Below are 17,216 nucleotides of genomic sequence, written 5' to 3' on the forward strand. Positions count from 1 at the left end.
TTGGCGAAAATATACCGAAGATCTCCATTTCAGGAGTGGACATGTTTCAAACAAAAGAAAGTAAACCGCCAGAAGGAACCGACCAACATCTTTCATCTCTTCCGCATTTTCCGGTTAGAGGGTGCGTGGAAAACACCCTCAAAATTGCCCTTTCTCAGCATCGACACAAGGGGTTGGGATGCCTCTATTATCGCGAGGAATTTTTATGACAGGAAATGGTAGAAAGTTGTGTTCACAGATGAAGCTAACGTGCCGCCTTTCGTTGTCAGCGATTTTCCACAATCTTTCAAGTCGAATGCTAACAATAACAAATCAATTTGCCTTCTGATGGTGTTCGTGTGCAACTATCGATAGGGGTGGGCACGCGTCCTGCACCATAATGAAAAAATGCATTACGTATGTGAAATATATTTGGTGAATTAGACAGCATGTCTTCCTCAATAATTCAAGATAGCAACGCTTATGCTAGGGTGCCACCCATCCTCCCCATCTGCTAGAAATACACACACACACACCCACAAACACATATATGTATAACATAATTTGCCCACGCTACGAAGTCAGTGTTTTTACCTAGTAAGGCAAGGACGTTTATCACTGTGTCTGTGTCACTTCATCCATTTCATCAGTTTTTCATTCATCCATATTGTTGTACTTACCCGTAGAGGCACAAAAGCGACGTAAAATAACTAAAATAGAAATAGAGTTTAGGGTGGGATAAAATACAGCCATCTAAAAATAGTAATGTAGTAAAAGTAATAAAATAATATCCTAGCACAATTGAGTAGCGTTTGACATAATTTCACAGTTCAAACAGCACTTTTCAGGGCTGAGTGGAGTTCCACTACACATCTCCCCTCCATGTTCAAGTAAAGATGAGCAGGAAACGTGTTTTTGAGCTGGCCGTCGGAGGTGCCATAGCAATAGTTTATTATGGAATCCTACCGAGAAATCAATAGGTCTGGCAACACTGACGTTGGCGACTCTGAAGGCTCCTTCCTCCTGTCTTTTTCCCCCACCCGCCAGCGCGATGGGGTCTGCGCAGGTTTCTTTCCTTGTGGTTCCACTATAGTCGTAAATCTAAACCGCATTAGCGAGTTGTTACAATCAAAGTAGTATATCAATAACTTGATAGCTAAGTGGCAAATATAACAAATGACTCATTGCTATTTATTCTCATGTACGGAAGGAAATTTTTGTATGACGTAGGTTTGAAGTAGATATCAATATGCACGGAACGACAATTCTAGTGTCCTTTTTGTAAATTATTGTTCTACAAGCAAGGATAATTCAGCATTTGTTTATGCGCATTTGTGAAATTCCTGGCACAATTAGAATTATAATAACCCCATTCTTTAGGATACGGATATGCCTTTTTTATTATTACACGGAGCATTTTATGTTACAGCGTGAAGCAGTTTCAATGTTTCCTTCGATAATTTTTCTGAAAACTAATTAACTGCAATTTAATTTATTGACTATCATAAAATAAAATACTTCTGAATGTTCTCGATTCTCGTTTTCTGTGCCGTTTTGATTTTAATCATATTCACAGTCATTCCAGGTATGAAATTATGTCTCACACTTGTTCTACTGATTGATTTTCGATTTAATTCCTTTCGCTGTAATTCAGATAAAATACCAACATAAATATGAATGTGCAATGTGTGCAAGGAACGAAGTAGCAAGAGTAGTATGAATCTGCTTCAAATGGTTGTCACTTTGTAAATTGTCGTAAGTCATTTGCAGCATTCTAATTGGAAGATCGAATCGATACTCATTAACAACTGAAAAATGACATCTTTCAGGAACTGATTCTATTTAATGTTGTTATCTATTATCATCTCTGATCATGTTGTAGCTATAACGTTTTGTATATTCTTAGATGATGGTCATATAGATGTTAGGTGCACGCATATTTACATACATAATACAAATAAAAGTAAACCACTAAATATTTAATATGTATATTGTTAAATATATGTAAAAGAATTCATTTTTTACTTTTATAAATAAGTATCAGATATTTATAAAACAGCAAGGTAATTGCTTTACCAACTGGTCAATAATGTCAATAAGTTACAAAATATTTGAAATGTTTTTATTGCATGTAGGCTTTTGTTAAGTTTTTGCTTTCCATTAATAGCTATAAATCAATTAGATTTCATACTATTATCTATGTTGAATTTAGCCAAAAGTAGCAGAAAAGTGAAGTAAAATAAAGCAAATAAATGAATCGTCTTTTATTGTGCATACAATTATTAATGGTTTAGATCTGTTAATTGTCAGTTGAAAGTGAGAGAGAGATAGAGAGAGGGTGAAAACATGCAACACTCACATGCATGTTTTTGATATTAATATTAGTAAAGTATATACAGGGTGACAATTAATGAACTATATGAAATAAAACGGAAATTAGTGACAAACCACGTAGTACACAAACTGTATTGCACATGTAAACGACACTACAGACATTCGGATTTAGGTTATGACATGTTCGATATGTCTGCCATCTCTAGCGATGATGTGGGGCAGACGAACAGCAAAATTCTGCATGACCCGCTGAAGTGTCGAAACATCGATGCTGTCGATGACCTTAATGGCAGTTTTCAGCTCGGCAATGGTTTTGGGGTTATTTCTGTACACCTTGTCCTTAACATAGCCCCACAAAAATAAGTCACATGTGTTCAGATCCGGGGAATATGGCGGCCAAGCGAGTCCCCTTCCAGTGGCCTCTGGGTACCCCAGAGCCAGAATGCGGTCCCCAAAATACTCCTCCAGGACGTCAAACACTCTCATGGTCCGATGGGGTCGAGCTCCGGCTTGCATGAACCACATCTTGTCGAAATCACTGTCACTTTGGGTAATGGGTATGAAATCATTTTCCAAAACCGGTTGTCTTTAACTTGTACTCGGTCGCAAAGTTCCTTTGCGCCGCAATCGGACTGTTATAGCTCGCATAATAGGCCTTCACAAGTGATATACGCTCCTGCACGCTGTACCGTGACATTTTCACTTGCAAATGGCCGGTATCAACACGTTGCGTGCGCATACGCATACGAATTCCCATCATGCCCTGTGGCCAGCCACGCAGTTTGGACGTCATCACGCGAACCGTTCAGAAATTATAACTGTTTTATTTCATATAGTTCATTAATTGTCACCCTGTATGAACTCAAAACGAATTGCCTATCTTTGTTGTTATTAAAAACTCTCCCCCCAAGACACCTTTGGTTGAGGGAGAATTTTTAGTCCAAGATGGTGGTGGGGGAGAGGTAAATTTCTTATATCCGGAAAACGGATTTCTTCAAATTTACAGGAGAAAGTACTTACCGAATGCAGTTTCTTTATAGTTGTGGAAGTTGGGGGAAGTGTTTTCTCGCATCGTTCATTGAATTCTGCCGGTAAATCATGTATTTTTCGATATAAATGTGTGACCGATGCACGATAGCTGCTGCATCCATTTCCTTCCAACCGAATGTTGCCTGTGTGTGATGACGTAATCCCGGTCAGTGTTTCCAAACACGAGTTTTTGTAACTGAAGAAGGTACGTTTCCGCAAATGGTTTGTGGGGCTATGTGTCAATGGTTCGTGGAGCTATGTGTCAACGGTTCGTGGGGATATGCGAGAATGGTGTGGGGCGCTACGATTTTTTTTCTAAACCAATTTTTAACTATTGTAACCTAAACGTGACCCAACCTAACCTAATCTAATCTTACCGGAAATTGTTCGTAAGGCTATGTATGAATGGTTCGTGGGGCTATGCGTCAATGGTTTGTGGGGCTACGTAGGTATTTTTGGGTGAAGTGGTGTGGAAACACTGCATGCCGACTACGGTAGTGAAACTGTGAACGCCATTTCGCGTGTTACGGAAGGGAAGAAACAACCAAGAAAACGTACTCGATATGTCGCAAATATAGCTTATTTCCGTGAAATAAGCGAAATGCCACCTTCAACAATGTTTCTTAATGCAGAATACGTAAGTACGAATATTGAAAATAAATGAACTAGCAAATTTCAGCAGTTTTCCGGATATAAGAAATTTACCATTCAATTTTATCCTCTACGGATCTTCGTTAGCGTAAATATTTTACACATGTCACATTATAACATGCTCCTCTATCATGCATTGTGATGTTATTTGATATTGTGCCGAAATTACGATGAGAATACCATTTAAAAAAATCATTTTTCACATTATAGGTGGTACAGAAGGTCAAGAGTACCGCCATTACAAATACACTTACCGAGGAAGACGACTGTCGGCTCGTAATATCCTTCTACACCTTCATAGTTTTCCCGCACAAAAACCTGCATATTGTTTTCGTAAACTTGAAGTTCAGCAAGTAACAAGAAAAGAGTTTGATATAGCCAAAACACATTTCACTCGTCCATTTCGTCTCTTTTTACATTCCTACTTACCTATTATGCATTACGAAACATTATTTAAGGTGGGATTTTGCTTTTTTCACTGAAATAATTGTAATTTTTCACATTACGAGTATTTATTGTTCGTTGCTTTTTCACTTCTGTTACACGCAATATGGCTGGCAAATCTTGACTAGCGTTGTCTATCATCTGTGGGCATGCAGTGTTTTAAACAATCTTAACCGAAAAATTCCTACTTTTTTGTTAAAGATTTTTTTCCGGGTTCCAAAACCCCACGAACCATGCACGGATAGCCTCACGAACCATGCGCGCATAGCCCCACACACCATTTACGGATAGCCCCACAAACCATTCATAAATAGCCCCACGAACCATTCACGGCAAGGTTAGGTTAGGTTCTGTTAGGTTAGGCAAACAGTTAAAATTGTCATGTTCTGGGAAAACAATGGCGTCGTTGGAAACACTGACCGGGGGTTACGTCATCGAACGCACGGAACATTTGGTTCACGTAGTCGAAGGTAATGGAGGCAAGAGCTTTTGTGCATCGCAGATACATTAATGTTGAAAAATACATGTTTTACCGGCCGAATAAATTGAACGAAGGGAGAAAACACTTCCACGACCTTTCAAAAGTCTACAGAAACTCAGTTCCGTAAGTACTTTCTTCTGTAAAATTGAAGAAATGTGTTTTGGCTATATCAAACTATTACTATAACAAGTAACACTAATAACGTCACATTCTAAATTCTTACAGTACATTGAAATAAATAATTTTTCTTGCAACAAACACTAACCGACACAAGAACCACACGTAACTTACAAACTACACTATCCAAAGAGGGCAGCGCCACCTATCACCAACATGTGGCGCTGCAGTGGCGAACAAGATGTCAGCAAACGGGTGGAATTCGTAAAAGGGATAAGTTTCACCGAACACGATTAAATGACGTCGCGGGTTTCCGAAGTAGAATTGCATTACAACAGCTTTTTGCAATACATTTCCAACACGACATAAATGAACAAGATGAAAATTCCAGAACACGAGCAGAGACGACTCAAGATAAAATTTTCAGTGGCGAGGTGGAATTTTGACCCCCTTCCCTAATATCTACCTTGCCACCTGCTCTAACTTTCCACCCTGGCGGCCCTTGAACCGATTTATCCAGTTCTTTCTTTCGCTGACCAAATAGACAACGAAAGCAAGTTCCTAAGTCGCATAACTTACCTTCGGGTTGACACCCGTTTCCTGAAGATCGCACACGTAATCTTAACTTCAACTTGGCACTCTCGAAAATACGTTTGCACACAACACACAAAGAAAACAAACTATTACGATACACCACAGAAACACGGCAGTTGCTCGCTCCAGATCGTTCCTACCAAGGAAAAGGGTGAGTCACGGTGCTCCCTGTAACAACCCGTCAGTTGACCAACACAAGTCAAGTTCTGCGTCTTGCTTTCAGCTGGTCGCACGAGGAAGGCACTGTTGCCAAGGTGCGTCAAAAGGGGAATCTATTTCAAGGTAAACAGACCAAATTGCGACCAGTTAACAAGGATTATTTTACACCGTAATCTAAATACATTCACAGTATATGTTGTCATTGACGTGGAAACAGAATACAAATGAACGAAGCCTGTCTGGTTTTCTGTGCTGTCTCTTGTCGTGAATGTCTCGTTCTTCACGTCTGTTTTGATCATTTTACGCCGCTTCTCTACCTTTTCGATTAATCGAGACTATGATGATAATTAGACCTCGGATTTTTAGGTTCTAAATGCTTTTAGGTTCCCAAAATAGGCTCTAAAAATCCTAAAATAGGTTCAAAAAACCTTAAAATAGGTTCTAAAAATCCTAAAATAGGTCCTATAAATATTAACAGGTTAGAAAAATCCTGACGTAGGTTCAAAAAAACTTAAAATAGTTCAAAATTCCTGAAAAATGCTGATTAGGTATAGTCACATATCCTGAAGTACGCACTATCTTGCATAACGTTATGTGTGTTGCCTAACCCGACGGCAATGGCAGAACTTACCATTGGAAATTTGCTATTAAAATCCACTCTTCGCCGTATAGTTAGGCAACAATCTTTTTTCATTTTATCCACAGTCCAACTCCGCAATTTTGTCTGTGAGGATCATCTTATATGCTGAAAATGTCGCCTCGCCGATTGCGCAGGTGTCCCGGGTTCGATACCCGGTGGTGGCACATAGTAGTTTCGATCCCACTTTAAACTGTAGGCCCTGTCCCGATTAGCCTTACTGTGCATAAAGTGGACTTAAAACACTAAATCAATAAAACAATTATATGCTGAAAATAATCTTTCAACAAAACCTTGTCATTGGCGCAAACGTCAATGCTAGTTTGCCACAAAGCAGCGAAGTGACGCGAAAGTGAGCGAGACCACACAGATCAGACCACTTTGGACAGTGACACCAGACATTTTGCTTTGTTCAGAGCATTGAAAAATCACCAAGGACTTAGAGGAAGGGAAATCGACAGAGTGTACGTTTCAAACACGTTCGTCATTGAATTTTTTCGTGACCAAACAAAGCAAATGCCTCTGTGTGACATAAAAATCCTGTAAAACCTTTAAAAATATATTAAAAACATAAAATCCGAGGTCTAATGATAATATCGTGGAATGGTGCTGAGACAAACAAAGTCTATATATTTGTATTTTTGGTATTTAGCTTCACTTTTCTACCATTGGCCGAATTTCGAATATGAGGATGAGTGAATGATTAGATGAAATTGAAGAAGTGACATTCCCAAAGAACGCCCATGCCGGGGTTCGAGCTCGGGAACTTAAATGGAGAGATCAAATGGTCTCGGTCATGTGTCGGCTGACAAACGGAATGTATCAACTGCTGACGAGGGTTCGAAGGCACATGCAGCGTACCAGTTTCGAAATCTGGAACGGATACAGGAGAAGGTCTAAATATGGGTGAAGGTTTAAATATGGGTTTTGGAGTTATCAGCGCTTCCGGGTGCTGCAGCCTGACAGAGGCTAAAGGAACTGGTTATCTGTCAAGGAGAAAGGTTGCGGCGCCAATTTGCAAGAGAAACTGCTGGCTAGTTTCGGCCTTGGACGCTGTTATAGAATTGCGACCTTCGAAAACTTTTTGCAGATATGTTTTAACTCAATGTTTTCTGAATTCTCATCTGCTTTGTATAGGTTATGATGTTAGCGGTACATAAAACAAATGTGGGCTTTTATAATGCCATGATTTGTTTGTGAAATACATACCAAAGAGAGCAAAAATAAATTAAAGATGAAAAATAGCTTGATGGTCTAAATATGGGCTATGACATGAGGTCTAATGCTGAGATCACATTTCCAACAAATATTTGGATGTTTTTCTTAATTTCGATTTTTCCCATTCCTCGTGATTTTCAAAGCAATTAATAAATATGAATTTTATAATGTTTTAGCGATAAATGACTGTTTTATAATATTTTAATTGCTTTTTGTGATAATGCCACTAGTAGCCCATATTTAGACCACAATTTTGAAATACATCATTTTACCATTTTTTGGAAATTGCTTTTTTTTTCTTAAAAAATGGAGACCTTATATACTTTAGCATGCTACTACATTTAAGTATATATTTCATAGATATGCATTTTAAAGGCAAGGTGCTTGATATATTAATTTTTTTCCTCCGAAAATGACAAAATAAGAAGAGGGGCCCATATTTAGACCTTTTCCTCTAGTATTTTGTTTCTCTCGTCATGCAATCATCCTCATCGTCACAATTCATCCAAGAGAATGAAAATCGACGTAAAATAACAAAGTAGAAAGTATGAGTACAAGATAAAGAGACATGCCTATTGTGTTTTGATTGATTGATTTCGTTTAATTTTACTTCGCTTTTCTTCCACTTTTGGCTAATCGCAAAGATATTATGAATGGTGATAATCAGTGGCGTAGCGTTATAGTACGCCCGTACACCCGGCGTTCCCAGATTTAAAATTTCAAAAAAGCTTAAATGCCGTGATTATAAAGTAAAACGTGACTAATTTCATATATGTTTGACCTTTATGGCATTATAATAGCTATTTTTCGCGATCCGCTTGCAACGCTCCACTCTCAACACTCGTTCTAGCATCTCTTTTCAATGCCTTTCCTGGCCGGACGCCGAGCAGGTTCGGCGTAAAAGACTCTATATTCCTTGCTGCCTTTCTGGAGGGAAAGATTCGATTTCTACAGCATGCGCGTAAATGCTCTCACGTACGCCAGCGTACGGAGCAGAGAGGTCTACCGTGATTGGTTCATGAGACCCTTCCTGCCTTCTGAAGCAGACGACAGCGGTAGAATTCCTACCCGGTTCTTTGCTCTTCGCGCTCATGCAACTCGTGCTATGTGATGCTACAATACGCAATATTGACTGACGTAACTTTACCAATCTCAAATATACTGTTTCTTAATGGCCACTGCATTGTATAATTTATCCCACGAACAGCGATGTGCATTAGAAACCGTCAGTAGAGTGTACGATATTTGGATCATCCACTCTGCTTTGCACAGTGCGCCAAGACGACAGAGGTCCCTGGTTCGAATCCCGGCGTGAGCACGGGTGTTCTTTGACAGTGTCCCTTCATCAATATCATCACTCATATTCGCAATTAACCAAAAGTGGTAGAAGAGCGAAATAAAATAAACCAAATCAATCAGTAGTTGGATCAACCACAACAATGACGTCTGCTATTGTTCAAAGGCGCTTGTGATTCAGGTAGGTTTTCTAATGACTTGCGTCATGCAGAAAGGTATAAAACACCAGAGTTCAAAACGTTTGTGGCATAGTGAGGCATCTAATTTTCTAGCTAAAACCATATAAAAGTTAGGTTTTCTATGCTAAAACATGCATGGATGATGCTTTTTTGAAAACCCAGCTGACTTCAGGCAAATAAACAATACCTGTGGCGACTAATACCATAAGTAAGTTATTAAGCAAGAAAGGGCCGACTCTTCCTTCGTACTTGGTGTTTCCACCCGAAATGTCCATGCTACGCCACTGGTGATAATAAGAAATGGATGAAAGAACACTCACATGTCCAGGTCAGGATTCGCACCTGGGATCTCCGGCGTCGTAGTGCACAGTGTATGCCTATTATGTGTTGCCATTAGGGCTGAGCCGATACCACTTTCAACCAATACCGATAACGATCCTTGAAAATTGCAATAAATGAAATTTGTTCAAAACGTTGATCAAAAATGGTGTGTAAATATTTTTCTCCAATTATATGCATGTATCAACTAATACATTTGCTTTAGAATTTTTAAGAATTAAATCAGAATATTAAAATAGATGTTACGTAATAAAATAATTAAGTTTTTCGTGCAAAAAATTTGGAAAATAAAAGAAAGTCATAATTTTCAGGGTAATTGCATTCCGCGAAAGTGTCGCGCGGCATTTTTTGCGGACCCCGTGAAGGACCAAATTGCTGGAGAAGTATCGGCTGGTATAGGTAGATGAATTCAAACCGATACTTTCCGATACCGATATATCAGCATCGGTATCGGCTCAGCCTTAGTTGCAATGAAATATTAATTTTCCAATTGCTTAGAGGAGCATTCCAAATGGCATAGTGTTAACGTCGTCTCGATGTAATTAAGAGCTCCCGGGTTTGAAACCCGGTTGAAGTCCATTGTGGTTCAGATCTCACTTTAAACTGTTGGTCCAGGGCCTCCCCGATGGCGCAGTGGTAACGTCGTCGCCTTGTAATCAAGGGGTCCCGGGTTCGATAGTCGGTGGAGGCACATAGTGGTTCGGATCCCACTCTTAGACGACAAAGCGAGTTTTGCCGGAATACTCACGAACGAAGAAGGCGTTCTCAGCGGGAATTTTAAATTTTCGCATGCTTTTACATAAATTTTAATATCTCTGGAACTAAGAACGCTAGAGTTACAAATTATAGCTCGTTTTATTCAATACACATGGAGCTATAAGCCTGTGGCATAAAAACCAATTTTGCCGTTATCGGTTAGAAGAAGAAGAAGAAGATAGAAAGAAAAATTGATTATTTTTTTTACCAAATTTGAAAATCGCAGGCCTCCATTCGTCAGCGTCAGGACGTAAATGTGCAAAATTATACCTGCGGATTCTCCGATATGTTTGGCATTACAGTACAAAAAATCACGCAAATATTCAAGATACTTTCCGAAAAAAAATATTTTCCAAGGCAAAGCACCAGTTTTTTTTTTTTTCAGCGGGATATTTGAAATTCGGCGCACGTACAATAATTTTTCTAACTCTGGAACTATAAACACTGTAGTTACAAATTATAAGCGCGTTTTGTTCAGTACACATGGGGCTATAAGTCTTTGACATAAAAACCAAATTTTCCGTTATAGGTTAGAAGAAGAATAAGATGAAAGAAAGAATAATGAATTTCTTTTTTACCAAATTTGAAAACCGCTGGCCCACCATTCCGTAGCACTTGTAAACTTGTACCTGCAATATTCAAGATACTTTCTGATTGGAAGTGAACAAAGGCATCGTAAAATATTTTGTCCCAGCGACGTGACTCCTCTCAGCGACTTTGAACCCCTCCCGCGCGACTTGGATGCCAGCCCATTATCACTGACATGTGAAAAGGGAAACCGGAAGATTATTTTAGTGCGTTCATTCCCTTGCTTGAGGAGCCTATCCATATCCAAGAAATGAGAAAATAGAAAAAAATATATATAGAACGTGATTTTCGGAGAGCTGACCCCCTTCCCCCATATAACCGAAATGATATTAAACCTTGCTCATTGTTCGTCACATACCTCATGACTCATGCAGAACTCAAAACATGTATATCCGAACATAATCAGTCACAGTATGTCCAAAAAGTCAGATTCTACACGCAAAAGCATCTTGTCACCTATAGGTAAAAGTCCGTTGTTGGCGTAAATACCGGCTGTCACCTATAGCTGACGGGCCGTCGTTTAAGGGTTAAACTGTAGGTCCAGTCCCGATTAGCCTTACTGTGCACAAAGTGGACTTAAAACAACAAATTAATTAATTAAATAAACGGTAGGTCTAGTCCCGATTAGCCTTCTGTGCATAAAGTTGACTTAAATAAAGATCTGACACAAACAACTGAGTAGAAAGTAGCGGCTTGACGGCAAGGACTGAAGTATTCGACATTCAATCTCGCCAACGAAATTTTCGGGTTCGAATCATGATCCGAGCATGGATGTTCCTCGTGAGTGTCCCTTAATCATCAATTCCACTTAATCATTAATCATCGCTCATCAACACGGTTAGCCAAAAGTGGCAGAAAACCGAAGCCAAATAACAAAACTGCAAATACAGTTGCATAGAAATCTGATTTTCTGCACAATTTCAGGAAGGTCATCATCCACGTGCCTCACCATGTTCACGTGGTCCACCACAAGCACACAGTCTACGTGCACGTTCCAGAGAAGCACATCATATACAAGCACGTGGACCACCACAAGCACGGTCATGGGAAGAAGCACAAGCATGGATGAGAGCTCTCCCAGGACTGAGGGGAATTTATGCTTAGACAACTCAGGTAGGTGAACCGCTACAAAGTCTCACTTCTATCATTTCAGAGTAGATTATATTTAATATACGTAGTTTCGTAAGCAACCATCTTTATGACGTTCCCAAAGCAGAAGGTTTATTGTCGTTGCCACAGAAGCCTTTCCCTCAAGATGAGAACATTTTTGTTAATTTCCTCCAGATGTATCTCCACAGTGCCTTGTTTTCGCCACTACAAAAGATTTTTTACTGTACAAAATCCTGCATGTAATAGACCCACAATGTATATTTAACCGATTACAACATCTTTCCAACTTTCACACCAGATGGCGGTAAAAGTCTCTGCTCTCCATTCCACTCCACAAATCCAACTTTTATGCGAATTATTTTACTTCTACCTCAGCAGACCTTTGGAACAAGTTGCCGCCTGAAATTCATGCCTCTTCCTCAATTATGACATTCAAAAGAGTCTTAAAATTACATCTGTATTTGACTTTTCAAATTAAGTAGCAAGTGCAGAGAATGATAGAAGGAAGTAAGACACAGAAAAATTTATATATTTAATATTTAAGATAAATTATCGTTAATGTATATCCTATTGGACAATGTTTAAGCGTAATGTTATGTATTTGCTTGTACGTGCATGTGTGTCCAGCTCTCGCGGGAAACACGCTCTCTATTTTCGTTATTCTTGCTACTTGAACCTCCTCAGAGAGATGCCGACTGGAAGCACAGCTGCTGCTATGGCATCAGAACCGTCCACCAAGGTCTTGTGTACGCCATTTTGTGTACGCCATATAATACCAGACACATTCTACTACTAGTAGTTTCGTAGTTTCCAACGCATATTCACGAAAACTGTGGACGTTAGTTCGGTGACTTGACGATTGAGTTTACAAAATAGTTGCATTGTTTGATTAACACCTCGTTGATGCCTGTCATTTTGACTGACTTTAGAATCCCGAAAGAACTGGTGTGTTGTGTTGCCATCATTCGAGGTGCCACTACCACCTTGTTTAGGCTTGTCAACGACAATGCCCATGAAGCATTTGAATTTCTCCTGGACGTTCGGTTTTCAAGCTTTCGTTCTTGCTTTGTCTTCTCCCCAAGCATGTTCCCTCTTGAATTCGATTCGATACGACATGTGAAGGAAGAACTCAAGAATCAAATCCATGCCTGTATGAATGACAATCAGAACTGAGTATTTGTCAATGTTTGAGTGATATTTTCAAAATTGTTTTCATCTCTGTCGGTCAAGCGCCACAAATGCAACACAGATGATGTATCATTCACTTTGTTGAAAACTAATGTGTGAAAAACTGTCAGATCTTCCCGAATGCCAGTTGAGATATTTGTAGGACTGAGACGCTGTATCTGGTTTCCATTTTATTCCGATTCTGCTCGGTTTGCGTTAAATACTGCATTTTAATGCAATTCTATCTCAATGTTGTCAGCCGTATGCAACTGATATTCTTTTTCCATATAGTAACTGCACATTGGCAGCCAGTTTTCTCCTGATTGCATATGAAAGATCAATTGAATCATTCGACATAAACATCTTCATTCCACCTCATCACACAAATTTTGAAAGTCAAGGGGAAGAAACATACGTCATTGCACAGCTGAAAACGTCAGCGTATGAATCTGCTTGTCTAACAATGCCCACAATTCAGTTTGCAGTACCGTCTGTATCTCGTTAACTCTTGTATTATGGAGAAGGAGTGGTTCAATGTAGAGTTAGATTGTTTTGTAAAATGAGCATTTTAAAATTACGTCCACGCATTTAAATATGAAAAAATTCAGGAAGGCATAGTCGAATCTTAATCATTTCTTCTTTCCCACCCAATTTCAGGACATTTGTGCATCCCGAAGAAACTATTCGGAACACCGGGACAAATGATCCCATTCCTGGATTGTCCCAGAAAATCCCTATGTATGATCTGGCTATCAATATCCTAACTGCTACCACATGAAAGATCACACATTTATTAAATGAAGTCTATCAACGAACTTCTAAGTTTTCTACATAAAATGAGCGGAAAATGCTTTTGAAAAAGCTAATCCCAGCTTCTCTTTAAAAAAGATTTACAATGTTAGAATTCGTCTTTTCCTCCTTGCTACAAAATTGAAAATAACATCATCGGTGTTATTTTAATATTCGTATGTATGTGCACTTAACAGTGCAGGGCCCATTAGTCGAGGATCTCCTGTTGAATTGCGAGGACATTATTTGAACCTCCTTAATGTTGAACACATTCTCTCGAGTATTGAAGATAACTAGAACTGGCAGTGTAGCCAAAATCACGAACAATTTGTGCATATTTGAGTACAAGAGCTTGTCATAATTTTCTACTGCCTACAATGCAGACCCTGGGCATGCCTTTTCAATTACTGTTTGCCACATTTTTCATTCCGATTTGAAAATGTAAAAAATATCAACCAGGCCATCCAACATTTTGACACACTGTTCCAGTGAATGAGGAATAGGCATAAGTTGTTGCAATTTTTAAATGTGTTGACTGTGTTCAAAAAAATTTGGGTTCATTTCTACTACAAAATGGTCCAAAAAAGGACAACAGTAAAGTTTCTACTATTAGTGTATACGATTTCACAAGTCACCCTACTGAGTATAGTTAATTTTCTGTCCATCTTGTGTCAAACAACTTGAGAACGTTACAGTACTTCCCTAGCTATCTTGCGCTGCATTTTTTACAACCAAATTACTTTGAGAAGATTGATTGGTTTAGTTGCATTATTTTACTTCGCTTTTTGTGCCACATTTGGCTAATTTTCGAAGATCGGGATGAGTGATGACATGATGAAATTGATGAATGGACACCCACAAACACCCATGCCTATTCCGTGTTTCGAACCCGGGACCCACAATGTGCTGCTCCTTTGAGAAGACTCGAGGGGAAAAAATATAACTGATTTGACAGTCTCAATATAGCAGAAATTCCACAGAAATGGGCAATAGCCAGGGTTAAAATGTACAAAAATTGCTTTTGGACACTTCTCTGAAATTATCAATCTATCTCACCCCCTTAATTCTACCACCCATTACATCAGCACCATCTTATTCTTCACCAACTATGTTTTCTTCTTCAAAATCTAAACCCACTCAACCCAGAGAGAGTCTGAAGCTAAACCAGATGCAGTTACAATCTCCAATAGGGACAAGTTTCCCATTCCGATCTAAAGTTTGGAAAATGGTTTATCGACTTTCGACAGTTGGGAAATTTAAAATTATCAAAAAATTAGAACCTGAGGAATACTTAAATCTTGAATAGTAACATACCATATCGGGAACTTCTAATGAAATTATAATGTTCGCGCTATAAGTTCACAAGCAGATGCTTCGGGCAGAATTTACATGTGGCATTATAGAATTTGTGAAATGTCAGGAGTTTTCTGAGTATTTTCCAGAGAAATTCCGAAACTATCAGGAAATTGCAGACATTTGCTTTGCAGTCACATCTGGTGTGTGGAATTAATTTCTTCCATTCGTATCCCGTTCTATACGCTTTAAATTTATGAGAACAAAATAACTCTGAAGAAATATTTACGAACACGTCTCTGCGCATAGCGGATAGAACAGGTAATCTGGTAACTTTACTGAACCAAAAAAGGGGGGGTTGGACTCGTTGAACCGCCCCCTTTAAATACGCCCATGGTTTCAACCCTAGATCAGGCTCTTCCTCAGACTAACTCTCTTAGTCTGAGGAAGACCCTGATAAAGGCTTGAAAAGTTACATGTAAAGTGTTGTTAAAATCTTAAGAAACTGCCTTGGTCAGGAACTTGGTGTCTTTAGTATGTCTATGTGGAAATATGAAACTATTTCAAACAATAGCCTGTCGATTCATTGTCGACTCATTTTCTTTCAGGGTCAATGCGAATGCAGGCTCCAAGATTTTCTGGACGTTGACGCAATGAAGTAATCAAATGGGTTTTGTCATTTATTTAAATGTATATTTATATTTTTCATTTCTTCAGAAATAAAATACTTTTTTTCTACTATTTGTATTTCCATTATTTCATGCACTTTCAAACATTTTACTTAATAAACTGTAGAAATACTACACAAGTCAGCACGCAATTAAAACTATTATAATTACTCCTAGAAATTCAATGGGAATTGTTGAAAAGTACGTTGAAGTTCCTGAAACTTACACCCAACCATATATCGTGTATTGATTGATTGATTGAGTTGGTGTTTTAAGTCCACTTTATGCACAGTATGGATAATCGGGACTGGACCTACAGCTTAAATTGGGATCCGAACCACTATGTGCCTTCACGGGGTATCGAACCTGGGACCTTATATCGTGCATTGCCGCACAATTAAACCATTATGGAGCTTATATTTCGTAGAGGATGGTTGGAATTTTAGGGTGTCTGGTAATGATTTTTGACACTTTTTACAATGTTGATTGAACTTATCCAGTGCTGTTACTTTTCTAACACTAAACATACTATATGTGATCAAAAATATCCGGACACCAGTCAAAATGTGTGTTGTGCATAGTAGGCCACTCTGTGGAGCCATCTACAGTGAGGTGAGGCAAGCAAGGGACCACTACAGGCAGCATAGTGTACGAGACAGCAGAATGGGTTCATTGAACGAAACTTACAGACTTCGAACATGGTGAAGTGATTGGGTGCCACAGGAGTAACAAGTCAGTGCGCGAGATATCCACCCTCCTAAACATCCCTAAATCCACTGTCGCCGATGTGGAAACGTAATGGGACGTGTACAACCGCAAAACATTCTGGCCGAGCGCCGATGTTGACAGACAGAGACCGCCGAGTGTTGAATAGGGTAGTACGAGAGAACCGGCAATCAGCGATCGCCACCATCACACAGGAATTCCAAACCAGGGCAGGGTGTAATCAATCCTAGCATCATGACTGTGCGACGTAAGGAATACGACTCGGTTACCATGGACGAGCGGCTGCCCATAAACCCCACATCACCCAACGAAATGCGAAGCGCCGCCTTGCATGGTGCAAGGACAGGCGCAACTGGTCGTTAGAACAGTAGTAATCCGTGATGTGGAGTGACAAATCGCGTTATACCATATGGCGATCCGATGATCGTGTGTGAGTAGGGCGAATGCCTCATGAACAACATTTAGCATCCTGTGTTGTGCCAACAGTGAAATTCGGTGGAGGTGGGTTGACAGTGTGGGCATGTCTTTCCTGGAAGGGTCTTGGTCCCCTCGTTACTTTGCATGGTACTATCTCGGCACATCATTACGTTGACATTTTACAAACGTTCATGCTGCCTACCATCGAAGAACAGTTCGCGGATGATGATTGCGTGTTTCAACAT

The 17,216-nt window shown here is 39.4% G+C and overlaps 1 long non-coding RNA gene across 1 annotated transcript; it reads left to right on the forward strand.

Annotated features, from left to right (window-relative positions):
* Positions 1–1,658: 1,658 nt before the first annotated feature.
* On the forward strand, positions 1,659–15,831 carry LOC145988312 (uncharacterized). Its single transcript, XR_014441737.1, has 3 exons — positions 1,659–1,734; positions 11,726–11,914; positions 15,769–15,831. It is a non-coding gene; the product is annotated as an uncharacterized LOC145988312 (long non-coding RNA).
* The last annotated feature ends 1,385 nt before the right edge of the window (positions 15,832–17,216 follow it).

Source organism: Lepisma saccharinum, chromosome 5, assembly GCF_977018435.1.
Source record: "Lepisma saccharinum chromosome 5, izLepSacc3.1, whole genome shotgun sequence".
Classification (NCBI taxonomy): Eukaryota; Metazoa; Arthropoda; class Insecta; order Zygentoma; family Lepismatidae; genus Lepisma; species Lepisma saccharinum.